Raw genomic sequence first — 13,858 nt, forward strand, 5'->3', positions numbered from 1 at the left:
CCTTGTGTGAGAGCAACATCTTTTAGAAACACGAATACCAAATTTGTTCCAAGGATTGATAATGTCCCAAAGGTCCAACTCTTCAATGAAGCCATTCAGCTCCAATTCCCACCCACTCCACCCTTGAGGAGATCCCCTCAGATTTCTGGGTTCTGAGAATCACTGCAGCATCCAACAGAAATTCATGAAAGTTTGAGGGTTCTGTTCAGTCAAAATTCTGAAGTTCAGAAAAGGGTAAACCAGATGCTGTGTCTGAAGAACAGTCTCCACTCCTAGCTTTGCATTTTATTTATGCACACATGAGGTGAAGCCCCTGACAGAATGTTTCCAGTAGGCGTTGTTCTGCTACTAATCTTATTTAGCCAGGATATTTCTGACCTTGGGCCATAGTCTTTACCAATCCCACCACTCTTATAAGCAATATCCACACTACATCCCAGAGTCTGATGAATGAGGTCAACCTCAATGTAAGGAAAGAGATTCAAGTGCCATTGGGTCTCAGGGAAGAACGTGCCACCAAGAAAAGTTGGTCTTCAGACAAGTTACTATTTTAACTCTGTAGTCTCTAAAAAAGTAAGATTCTGAACAGACACCCCCCCACACACACACACACACCTTTGTTTGCTGGAATATCCAAAATGATGCACAATAAGTTGAGTCCTGATTTCAAGTATAAAGATTCAGTAGAGCAGTAGATGGAAAATAATCATTTCTGAAAATAATCAGAGTAAGAAGAAAAGCCAAGTGCAGTGATTTAGATCTTCCACAAAAAGATATTTTCTTGAGACCCAGTAGGCACTTTCCACTAAAATTAGGTTCATCCATACAACTGATCCTCAAAATTTAGAGAATGAGCTCAGACACTCTTGTAAATGTCCCTTGCCCAGGGGGCTCTGGTTCAATCGAAGTGTGAGCATCTCCAACCAAGGACAGCCTCTCCATTTGTGCTCTGCGCACAGCCCCATCACAAATGCTCATGGATCTCACCTTACATTTATTCCCTAAACTCAAGGATTGTCTAATTTTTGAAAACTGTTCATATATCTGACTCTTGAAGCTGTGACACTGTCTCTAACCATGCAGTTTTAAAACGGAAAACCCTTCAGATTCTTTCTAGATAATATTGCAGGTTCGAATATATGACAGCCATGGTAATGTCTTCATAATTTAGAAGAGTCTTTGTTCACTTATAACTGGACTGCTAGATTATAAAAGTGAGTCCTTGGTTGAAGTCCTAAGTCCACATTTTAGTCCATCTTTTAAAGGAAAAAACTCAGTTATCATTGTCTAAGACTTAAGCTAGCATGAATAGAAGCAGAAAGCAAAATTGATGTTACTATTCTTTAGGGTTAGGGAGCCTTACAGGGTACAGCATTGATTATAACATTCTGGTAACTTCAAGAAGACCAAGTATGCATTACATGATACGTTCCTAATCAGAAAGAAACAATACCAAAATTGACTATAACATCCTGGTTACCATAACAAGATGAACTACACCGTTCAGATGATCACATCACAGGGAACAATATTGAATCAGAACAAATGTTATATTGAAGAATAGTCAAAAGTAATTGTAGTGTCCAGAACCTAGGAACACATGGAAGTACATGCTAAAATTAATCACCAGCAGAGGATTTCCCATAAGGGGAGGGAGAACAAGAAGATCAATTAGCAGTCAACTTTCTGAGATGGGAGGGAGGAATGGGCAAGTTACTTAGCAGCTTACAAAAATGGAATTTCTTTTGTTATCTGCCTCAATAACAAAGTTTAAAATATTTTCCCCAGACTAAGGTTTGACACCACTCATTTACTGAATTAGAATCTCTTTATATCTCCAAATTAATATATATTTTTCAATAGGGAAATCCAAGCACTCAGTATTGGTCACCTGGACTTCTTCGGGCCAGAATTTGCTGAAGGGAATAAGCAAATGCTTTGAAACGGATACACATGAATTTCACTAAAATCCAGGGGTTCAAGCACAGGACACTCTAGCATTTTCTGTTTGGAGATCATTGAGTCAGTTCCCTTTTCATATGCACACTGGCAGAGCATCACTTGATCCTGTTCATTTTACTGAGCTCCCATCTCACTATCTGCTCTTGGTGGTTTCCTAACTTATTTAAGCTTGAGACCGTGATGTAGCTGCGCAAGAGTTCAAGGAATTCAAGTAACATCCGTCTCTGAATTTGACTGCCATGATTGTCTCAAGATAATTTCATAGCAGTGGTTAGTAGGGGTCTCCTTAAGTGACAACTTTTATGACATTATCCATCTGCACATCACTTTCCTAACAGGTTTTTTACACATGTTCTCAATGAGCTCCTGAGTGCTCCCTGCACTCCAAAGAAGCAACGCATTGAGCTCTTCTAGACTCGGATTTCTGTGTTTGTTTTGCGGTCCCCCACCTCCTGGTTTAGGTTTGGTCAATCACTTAGTCAAGGTACACTGTATCTCTCAAAATTCTGAAAGGTGGAAATGATACAAAATATGTCCAAGGAAAATGCAATAATATTTTCCCTGGTTGTCTATTGTTGTACATTAAATAAATATACAATTCTGCAGCTTAAAATTACAAGAGCCTTTTGCTTTTTATTCATTGCTTGAGTTCCCTTTTTACTCTCCTGATGCACATAAATATCTGATTTTAGAAGGTCACCCTCATCTATGCTGTCTTCTTTTTGTGTGCTTCCTTTGCTCTGCTTGATGGTGTATGAACGTCCTGCAATGGGGTCACTTAAGTGTGTTCCTGCATCCTTATAGATGGTATCTATAGCTCTGGGATTGACACTAGGTCTTTGGTCATCTTGTGTTCGACCTATTTGTACATGAGCTGAAGTTTCAGTTGTCTTTCATGCTTCTGAGGGTGACGATCCAATTGTGCCGGTCCCATTGTTTAAGAGAATGTCACACTCTCCCTTATAAAATCCCTTTGGCCTTTGGTGAAGATCAGTCGTCTATTGTGTGGATGGATTATTTGTTATTTTTCTATTCTCTTCCATTGGTCGATATACCTTTCTTTGTACGAGTATCAGGCTGTTTTGACTGCTGTGGCTGTGGAATAGTTTTCAGGTTAGTCTGTGTGAGGGCTCCTACCTTGATCTCAATCTTTTGGGGTCCCTTGATTATCCTAGGATTCTCCATATAAAATGAGCAACTATTTTCCCCATTTCTTTAATGGATTAATTTGTCATTTGCATCACAATTACATTGTATTTAGAGACAGTATTGTGTCGTTTTGACATTTTCTTGGTATTGAGCATCCTTTTCCATGAACACGGCATATTGAGAATGTGAATGTGAACAGACTTGCGTTGGGAAGCATAAACATTCCTGAATCATGTCATCTTGCTGAAAAAGAGGCACATAAAATAGATAAAGACAGAAAGAGACTTCAGACCAGTGCTGAGTCTGACCTGCACAATTCCCACTGAAGAAAGGAGGCACATTCTGCTTTAATGTGGTTCGTTCCCTACCTAGTCAGCTGCATAACTCTAGCCTGGAACTCAATGTCACAATCGAGGAATTCTATGGAAGCCTCTGCTCTCTGTCCTTTTAGCAGCACATCCCCATCTTTCTCTTCAGGCACCATTTGGAGAGTTTGAATAACCAGTCTTTCTGATCCAATTCAATATCTAACCTTTGGCAGCACTCAATCGCTCCACTTCTCTAAATCTCATTAGATTTGGAGCTCTGAGTTTCTTTGACTATCTTCTGGACCCTGATTCTGAGAACCACGTGGCTAATTTTCCTCCACACCAAACAGACTGATTTTTGTACAGAACGTTTACTTGTTATAATACAATTATTGTAACGTAGAACATTTCAGGGATAGGCACTGCATGGTATTAAAATAGAGAGATTCTCTAAGGGAAATGAAGAGATGGAGAAGAACACCAATACCACAACAGGAAAGTAGGCCTAAATCTCCATCTGCACCTGCTCCTGGATCTGAGACCTGTGCTCTGTTGGTGTTGAGCGCCACCTGGGGACCTGTTTTCTCCCTGCAGGGGAGGCTTGTATCCTGAATCTGAATTTTCCTCACTGTGATGGTAGCGCAGTAATGCAAAGGCATGTCCTGGAAATTCAGGCTGTTCGTGCGCAGGTGTAACATGTTCTAGGAATTGACGTTGGAGATAGTGAATTGGCTCTTCACAGAGTCTTTGTGTTATGTACCACCACTACCCCAGGTACTGATTATTGAGACCGACTGTAGTTCCTCCCCAGAGTCTGGTGGACCTAGATCATGATTTAGCTACTTTAGGGAAAACTAGAGGCAGTGCAGGAGAGTATCAGAGGCCCCTCAGACTTCCCCAATGTGCCTCCATACTCCACTAGCTGCACCTCACTCTCTGAGCAGGAAAACCATCAGACATATTCACCATGTCTCTCACTCACACCCAAGCACACAAACTGGTTCTTGACAAAATCACCTCTTAAAATAGCAACAACAACAAACCCCTTTCAGCACAGACTCCATGCTGTCTGTGTTGTGCTCAGTCCTTATCACTGAGTGGGGACTCCTGAGAATCCAGGAGCACTTCCAGAGCTGCAGGGTTGGAGCTGCATTGGCTTTCATCAGCAGAGGGAGGGATGGATTTGCATTACCTCCTAATCCTTAACAATAAATGAAGTTGCATGACTTCTGAGATCTGAGGACTCGGTTCCTAGAACACATCTGAGTGTTTTAGGTGTGAAGGGCACAATGATAATAACAATATCATGAATTATGTGACTTTCTATAGTAAATTGTCATCAGACATTAATCCATTTTATTTTTCTATTTACACACAAAATGTGTGTGTAAATTTATATCTCTGGTTGATAGGAATAATACTATTAACAGAAATGTAAAAGTGCATTTTTATATCTTTGAGGAACTCACAGTGTGTTCTTTCTTAATATCCTTTTAAATTTGGGGACAAAAATATTTGGGAAGGGCCATAATCAGGGTTTTAGGGTAGATGAACAAAAGTTTCAAATTAAATTCCCAGGACCTCCCTTGCTATCCTTGAAAAATAGGTAGATACAAAGTCATGAAGGATTTAAAAAAATAGTAAATAAATACTTGGCCCAACTTCGTTTTCTCACAGTGCAGTTTTATATTTTCTTACAACTTTTTCATAGAGCCCTGGTCATCACCCTGAAACCTATTTGAATTTCTACACAATTACTCCATAAAATAGGTATCCCAACAGAAAGTTGACCAAATTATTGGGCAATTAAAATATCTTCTTCCCACTAAAGCATTGTGTCCTGAATGAAGGCAAGATTGGAATTCACGGTCATGTGGTGGTTGTTGTTGTGGATAGGTGCTACTGAGTCAGTTCTGACCCACAGTGACCCTATTCACAGCAACAGAACACTGTCTGACACTACACCATCCATATGCAAGTTCCTTTGTCTTGGGGACAGATAATTAAGGACAAATTGGGGAGAACTTTCTTCATAAGCTATAAGAGGAAAACCCAGCATTTTAAAATGCATGATTTAGGAGAAATGACAGGAAAAGTACCAAAAATATAATGAAGCATTTCAAAATATGCTTATTTGTCTTTTTTAATTGACAGAAGCTCAGGCTTTGCTTCTGATCCTTTGCAAGGCAACATCGGAATGGTGTAGGATCATTCTATGGATGCCTCCTCTTCATTTCAGAGAAGGCTGAGTTGGGACAAGCAACTGCAGGGCGTATCTCCCAAAGGAAGCACAGAACTGCATGCTGAGATGTTCATGGTAAAATGAGACTCAGCATGCTCAGTGCAGAGTATAGGGGAGATGCCACATTGTGAAAAAACAAAAGTGGCCTGAAAAATTCTTAAGGATGAGATATGAAAAGAGTGACCCAAGAGGGAAAAAAAGCACATTATGGTGCGGCAAGAGGCAGGGGGCATGGCTGTGTCAGGTTGCTGTGAATCAGAACTAGATTCCGCAAAGTACAGGAATGAGCAGTTCATTGTTTTCTGTGTCCATCACCTTAGGACCTGCAATCAGGGAAGGTGTTACTGTTAGGATTCTTCCAGTGCCTCTCATGTTGAAAGTCAACGTGGTAAGACTGTGAGAAGGAATAATGTAGGGAGAAGGGAACATGAATATCCAGGGGTGAGGAGGAACCCGTTGTTCTTGGAGTAGAGCAGAGAGGCAGCAGGTTTGTGAATGGTGAGGCGGGGACACGAGTGGAGTGCTAGAAACTGTGATAGGGGAGGGAAGTCAGTCTTGGAGAGGTATGCTATCACAACGCTGCTTGGGGAAACTGCAGTCTGGTTCATGACTCCTGGGGACCAAGTGGTCCTGTGACCAAAAAGATGCACTTCACCCAAGCCAAGCATTTTTAAGACCTCCTATGCATGCTAAAGTTGCACATGGAAAATGGAAGACCAGAATGGAATTGACACATTTGAATTTTGATGTTGGTTAAAAATATTTAAAGTGCCATGTCCTAAAAAAAGAATCCATAAACTCATCTTCAAAGAAGTACAGCCAGAATTCTTTTCAGAGGAAAGCATGGTGAGGCTTTTGGACATGTCATCTGACAGACTTGTCTCTGCAGCAGGCCCTCATGCTTTGTGAAGTGGAGAGGCAGCAAAAGGAGGAAGACCCTTGAGAAGATGATGGACACAGTGGTTCCAACAACAAGAACAATTTTGAGGATGGCACAGGCTCGGGCAGTGTTTCATTCTCTACACAGGGTGGAGACGAGTCCGAACTGATGGACAACTTCTAACAACAGCAGCAATATTGCCGTGGGTTTGTGGGTGAAGGTTCTGATTGATTTCTGTGCCCAGGAAGAGTGCCTACCATATGAGAACTCTCTGTAAAAGGTCCTGATGCCCTTGGGATGCCCAAAATTTCTGTGTTCTTCAAGAAGCTGTCTTTTGGTGAATGGGGGACACGTGTCAATGAACAACCAGGACAGACAGCAAGGGCTCTTGCTGCTCTCATACCTTCCCCTGCAAACTCATCCTGTCCTGAGCCAGAAGAGGAACTTGTGGGCACTGGGTCAGCCCATGGTACAGAGGGCACACACCTCAACCTAAGGAGCAGCTTTGACTGAGGACAGTTCTCTCTAGAAGAAGGCACAAACCCAGCTGTAGGAGCTGGATGCTGCAGCCTGTGAGAAACCTCTGGGTTGCAGGTGGAGGCAACAGCAACATCTGCCAACACCTGGGAAGTTACTGGGAAGATAGTGGAGAGAAAAATTTATTCAAAAGGATCTAGAAGAACAGATTCCAGAACTTTGTTTTCCTGGTTCATTCAAAATTAATGGTGAAATGTGTAACCCAATACAATAAAGCACATTTTAAAACTGCAATTATTCACTTTTGAAAAATGTACATTTTCCCTCGAGATTTTATGTACCAACATATTGAATGGATATCATCTTAGTTCATATCAGTTCTTCATAGATTCCTATCAACTGGGCAATCATATAATCAGGATCATTAACCCTGCTTCACTGGCTACTTGAAATGTTGGACTTGGAAGGCTTGCAAAAGAGATTCTGGAAGATTATAATGTCGCCGAGTCCATGGGAAAGTGCCCTTGGAATGACACTGCCTGGAGTGACTCGAGTTATTTGAAGAGAACTTTATAAAGTTGCCTCCAAGGAACCAAACTGTTTATTGGGAAGATGGAGGGATGAGGTCAAATTTACATCAAAGATTGCTGGTGGTGCAACGGGTCAAACATGGGCGTGGTAACTATATGTGTTTGTGGTTCAAATCTGTCAGCTGCTCCTAAAGAGAACAGTGTATCATTTTGCTTCTTTTGGAAACACCCTTTCAGAGAAGCAGGGAAGCACTGCTCTCCCATCCACTGGTTTGAGACAGAAATGACTTCATGGCAGCGGATCAGTGGGAGGGAATGGACTTCGGACCAGTTTCTGCATGTTTAATACAATGGCAGAGATGTAAACTCATTAATTTATTTTTAATTTTACCAGTAAAGATAATAGAAAGACATACCTATATAATCTCCCCCAAACCATTACCTCCCAGCCTTTCCTGATTTTCCCTTGCATTATAATGGCACATATTAATCATCAAACACCAATATTGATACACTGTTATGAATTAAAATCTATGATTTGTTTGGATTTCCTTAAATCTTACATAAGGTACTATCCCTGCCATAGGATTCCATACAAGACATCATATTACATTTAGTCATCATGCCCCTTTAGCTTGCTCTCTATTGTGACAAATTCTGAGAAATTCCTTTCTATTTTTAAAATTGTCTTGACAGCTCTGACGGTGTTTGTCAGGTTTTATTTTGGTTTTTTTTTGTTTGATGTTGTTGTTGTTGATTTGTTTTGGAGAATAGCCTGATTGGAAACTGTCTATGTTATTGTGACAGTATATACACCGTCACAAACTTATCAGTGTTAATTTGACCTTGATCACCTGGCTGAGGAAGGGTTTGTCAGAGTTCTGCATTATGAGAATGCTCAATGATGCCCCAACTAAGAAGTACACTATTGAAGAAGCCAGGTTTTATTTTATTATACATAATAATAATAATATGATAGATATCATATAATTCGATAATTCGATAGTTAAAACATTCAGCAGAGTTGTACAATTGCTATGACGGTTTCCAAACATTCTTTTCGTGCATGGCCTCCTTGATATTGTCTCCCCTTTACCCCCCTCCACCATTGTACCCCCTCCTCCTGAAACCCTATTCTCCTTGCTGTGTCTATGGGTTCATCAATCATAGGATGCATATAACAAAAAATGGAAAAACATATAACACAAATTCAAGAAGGTGACCTCCAATGACATAACACCTCTGAGATACATTCTAATATGGACAAGCACAAACCAAAGCAAATACCACAAACCAAAAATAAAGAAAATGTAGGACACCAGATAAGGGTCAGCCTCATCAGTAGAGCAAGCGGAATCTACTGACAATGTTGTAACTGTTCAAGCCAGATTGATGTTTTTGATCCATTATACTCATCTCTCCAAAGCTCTCTGTTAGATAACCACTTTTCTCCATGCCTCAATTGTAGATGGAGGGACTTCTCCAGAGACTTATTTCCTATGAAGTTCGACAAATGAATCTTGGGCTACCACTCTCAACCATCACAATTTAGTCTTTGATACTAGATCCTCCTTCAACTTCAGATTAAATGGTTTACCATCCTTCAGTGATGATGGTGTGCTTCCTCCATGTAGGCTTAGTTGACATCTCACTTAGAGGGCCGCTTGTTTGGAAGCAATCCTTTAAGACCCCATATGTGAAGAAAACAGATTAGAAAGTTTTGTTTTGTTTTTGTTTGTTAGCTTGTTTGAAATAGAAGTTATGAAGGCAGGATGGGGGCAGAGGGCTATGGGTCACTGTTTGTTCATAGAGGGAAAAAGAAGAGCAGAGCAGTGGGAAAACTTAAGAACAGCAAGCAGAGCACAGAGCTGGTGTGATTTTTCTCCTAACACCATCTCCGCGCACCTGGGTATGAGCTCTGACACTTGGGCTCTGGGCACAACCTTCAGCCTGAGTCTTCATCAGACTGTAGGGTAGGCTTGTGTCTGGGCTCACACTAACTTCCCCTCCCTGTGTTTCTTGCACAATAATGCACAGCTGTGTCCTCAGCAGTTAGTGAATTCACTTGCAGGGAGAATTGGTTGCTGGCTGTGTCCCTAGAGATGGAGTTGCTACTCTTGAAGGAAGAGCTGTAGTAAGTGTTACCACTAGCACAAATCTCCCCAGTCCACTGCAGCCCCTTCCCTGTGCACTGGCGGGTCCACTCCCAGCAGTAACCACTGGTGGTGATGGAGAATCACAGACTGTGCAGGTGAGTGACAGGGTCTGTGAGGGCTTCACCAGTCCGGCCCCTTACTCCTGCAGCTGCACCTGGGACAGAACACCTTGGAACAAAGAAAACCACAGTGAGTTCCAGACAGACCTACCGTGCCTTGTTCTGATCTCTAAAATCAGGGACGATCTCACCTGGGGCTGCAGCCACCGGGAAGAGAAGGAGACACAGCCACACCATGTTCTCCTCTTGGAGGATCTTGCGTTGCTCACAAACTCCAGTCCTCACTGAAAGCAGCACTGACCTGCCCAAGCTTAAAACCCTCCTCTCTCCATGGCCGAAAGAGTTTTTTGCAGGTGGGGGTTCGGAAGTGATACAAGAACATTGTGTAGAGAGGACTCTGTACATCAGCTGCCTTTGAATACAGTTGTTCCTGTGTATCCCTTGTCCTGACAGAGAGGAAATTGAAGTGTACCACATGTAAGGAGAGGTGGAAATCCAGAGGAAATGATCACCTCCCAGCACTTCCATTGCTTCTCCTCAAGTGATGCTGGGGGTTGTCTAGAGGATGCAAACACTCAGTTGGGAACCACTACGGATTGTAGCGCACAGCCAATGACATTGTGAATGTCACACATGAGGAAGGAAGCCTTGCCCGGGAGAAATGACCACTCTCCACTCAGAAGCTCCTGCACTCCTGGGTTTGAGAAAAGTTTCCCCAGTGCGAGAGATAGCTCTGTGTATCCCTGTGACCTAAGGACAACGTTCTTTCCTTGTATACAGAAGAGACTAACTTCCTAAACTCTTATGGATAGGACAATATCTTACTGTTCACTATTGAACATATCTAGGTTCTACTATCCATTGTAATAGCTACACAATTCACGGACAAGTTGTAATGCGGCAGGGACAACTCATTGCTCCAGAGACAACAGGCCTCAAAGGAAGCCCCTGACATTGCTAGCACACCCTCCACTAATATAACCTCACCTGCCTTTTTTAGCTGCTGTCCTCCACTGGCCTGCCAATCCCCAACAGCCTCCTGTGAGCGACCCATTTCCTGTGAAAGTCCTCAACACCCCAGGTGTGAAGGCTCATTTTCTGGATACAGACCCACTGCGACACATGTGGGCACAATAAAGTTCTTCCTTTTTGATATGACCCGTGGCAACTCCTTCAGAGCAACTCCAGTAAGAGTAGTGCCAGTGGAAATGTCACTGAGTTCTTTATGAGGACATGTAAAGTTCAGTCAAGTCGCTAATATATGCCGGAAGCGCATACCACTCTGTTATAAATATCAAACGGAAGGCATTCCGCTCAAGCACCTTGCGGCACCCAACTCCAGCAAGCCTCATCCGGGAGGCACTCGGCACCAGTTTCCAGGGTGAGTGAGCCCAAAGTTCTGAAGGAACCCCCAGAGACACTTGAGTCCATTAAGCAAGCCTCCTGCCCAAGAACAGTTATGTTAATTTACTCTGTGGATTGGGAAGTGCATCACGGTTCCACGCTCAGTCTCTGATGGAGTAGCTGTCATCTGGATCGGGGAGTCCACTGTGCAGGGATCATAGGACAGGAGAATTTCATCCATCCGTGACTCCTGTGGGCAATGCCATCCTTCCTCCTGCTTTTCATGTGGTTCATTTTATAGAAAGTGGGATCCTCTCTAGGGAATCCTATTCTGAATTACTCAGGTGAACCCCATCAATATTGCCCCCAAACCTTCCGAATAGACCCAAGCAGGGAAAGGTCATTTGTGGGAGTTAGAAACATTGTCTGGAAGAGCTGCATTAAAGATTTTACTTGCCCTGAAAATGTAAAGAATTTCAAACATATTTTCCTAATGACAGCATCCAGGAACCCAGCTTTCTGTGTTACAAAGTGTGGAAAATGTGTTTTGAAATTAATATATTTCCAAAGTAGGATAATTTTGATCCCGTTCTTCCAAATAAATGAATTATTAGTAAACACCAACTGCAATAAGAAATATGTTTTAAATAAAGTAACTTATTAAGAACAATTACATTGGGGACTGGATGATGTATTTTATTGCACTGAGTAAGGTGGTGTGGCTGGCACCTGAGCGTGGAGAATTGCATGAAGTAGGGCAGGGAGTCAAATTGGGGTCAGAGGGAACTGTGGTCTAAGCTATGAAGTGGGAACTTAATCCTGAGCACAGCCGCTTCCAGACTTGTACCGAGCAAGCCATGATAGCCACTTTAAACCATCTGCTCTGAAATTATAAAACAGTGATGACTGCTCAAGAAAGAATCCAAAGAAGTCTTCTAGAACCCAACTTACTTCAGTTACCAGGTAAACAAGTAAAAATCAAGCTTTCTGAAGCTTTTAATCATTGACTGAAAGTTCCAGAAGACAAACTACAGGTTATTAGTGAAGTGACCAAAGTGTCTCATAAAGCCAGTTTGCTCACTGATGATAAAAAAGACAACTGAGAACTTAGACCTGGCTTGACAGTGGCTCACAGTATCAATAAAATTCCTTTTGTCACACTTGCTATTTATGTATATTTTATTTCTTTGGGGAAAGTCTTGACCCTTGATCACTCAGATACAGGAAAACAGGGAAACATTTTACCCACCGTCTTTTAGAACTCCATCAGGAACAAGACCTAGACAATTACCCTTGGAGGGACAATTGCTCTTGTCCCACTGAAGAGGAATATAAAGCCATGGTCCCACAAAGGACCAGTGGGCCCTTTAACGGGAGGACTCTTGCAATTGTTCTCTGATTACAAAGAAGACGTAAAGCCTCTATGTAATATACGTGGGCTCTTTTTCCAAATTAGGGATGATTATGCTAATGCACACTCCCAAAACTATAGTGAAAACAAAAGTTTTTTGAAGATCTAACTGAAAGAAAACTCTCGTTTCCTACAATTCATGCTATTTAGTCAAGGTCTGGAAGCACCCAGGTACAGAACATTTTGCATCAGAGAATCAAAAACATAGATGTTAAGAAATACTGAACCTCCCTGCCCTACTTCATACAATTCTCCACCCTCGGGTGCCAGCCACACCACCTTACTCAGTGCAAGAAAATGTAGGTTCTTTTGAATAGATTCAGAATACTCTGAAAGAAGGGACTAGGAAAAGATAGTGGAACACACCCTGGCCCAGCAAGCCTTGAGGACAATATCCCCACTCACAGCAGCCAATCCACAGAGAGGACCCTATGGCAGGACCCACTATGTGATATAGCATCCCTTACTGACACAGAGCTCTACAGGAGACAACACTGGAGACACAGTGTTAGAATTCGGCCCTATCTGACTCCACCACACCGAGGCAAAACAACAGACCAGCAAGGGGGCCAGAGCAACAAAGTCTGGAGGGAATACCAAAAATAGACTTTGGTGCTAGGGCATAGCACCCTATCAGACTTGATCAGAAAACACTCCTAAAGGGCAACAAACAGTCCTTGAACATAGATAGGCTTTTTTTGGTGTGGTAATTGTTTTTATTGTTGTTGTTTTGTTTTCTTTTGTTGCTTTGTTTTCCTCTGTGTTGTTTTTGTGGCTGTTATTATCTCTGCAGGTCTGTCTAAATAAGATAGGCTAGATGAACAATCTGGAGAAGAAAAAACAGGACTGTCAATTCTGGGAGGACTTGGGAGAGGGGGAGGGGGTGAAAAGGAAATGGTGTTAACAAACCCAGGAACAAGGGAAAAACAGGGGATCCAAATCGGTGGTGAGGAAGGTGTAGGAGGCCTGGTAGACTGTGATCAAGGGTAATGTAACCGAGAGGAATTACTGAAACGCAAATGAAGGCTGAGCATGATAGTAGGACACGAGAAATGAAAAAAGGAAATAGATGAAAGAACTAGGAAGCAAATGGGCAGTTATAGAGTTCATGTACATATGTAAATATATTTATGAGAATGGGAAAACAGATCTATGTGCATATATTTATAGGTTAAAATTAAGGTAGCAGATGGGCATTGGACCTCCACTCAAGTATTCCCTCAATGCAAGAATATTTTGTTCTATACTACTGGCATTTCATGATGTTCACCTTCCTGACTTGATCGCTGAAGACAAAGCAGGTGCATAAGCAAATGTGATGAAGAAAGCTGATGGATCCC

The 13,858-nt window shown here is 42.1% G+C and overlaps 1 pseudogene; it reads left to right on the plus strand.

The window, feature by feature from the left end:
* Positions 1-12,874, plus strand: part of LOC142443207 (uncharacterized) — a 50,236-nt pseudogene extending 37,362 nt beyond the window's left edge.
* Positions 12,875-13,858: the final 984 nt, after the last annotated feature.

Source organism: Tenrec ecaudatus, chromosome 3 (genome assembly GCF_050624435.1).
Source record: "Tenrec ecaudatus isolate mTenEca1 chromosome 3, mTenEca1.hap1, whole genome shotgun sequence".
In the NCBI taxonomy this organism is placed as follows: Eukaryota; Metazoa; Chordata; class Mammalia; order Afrosoricida; family Tenrecidae; genus Tenrec; species Tenrec ecaudatus.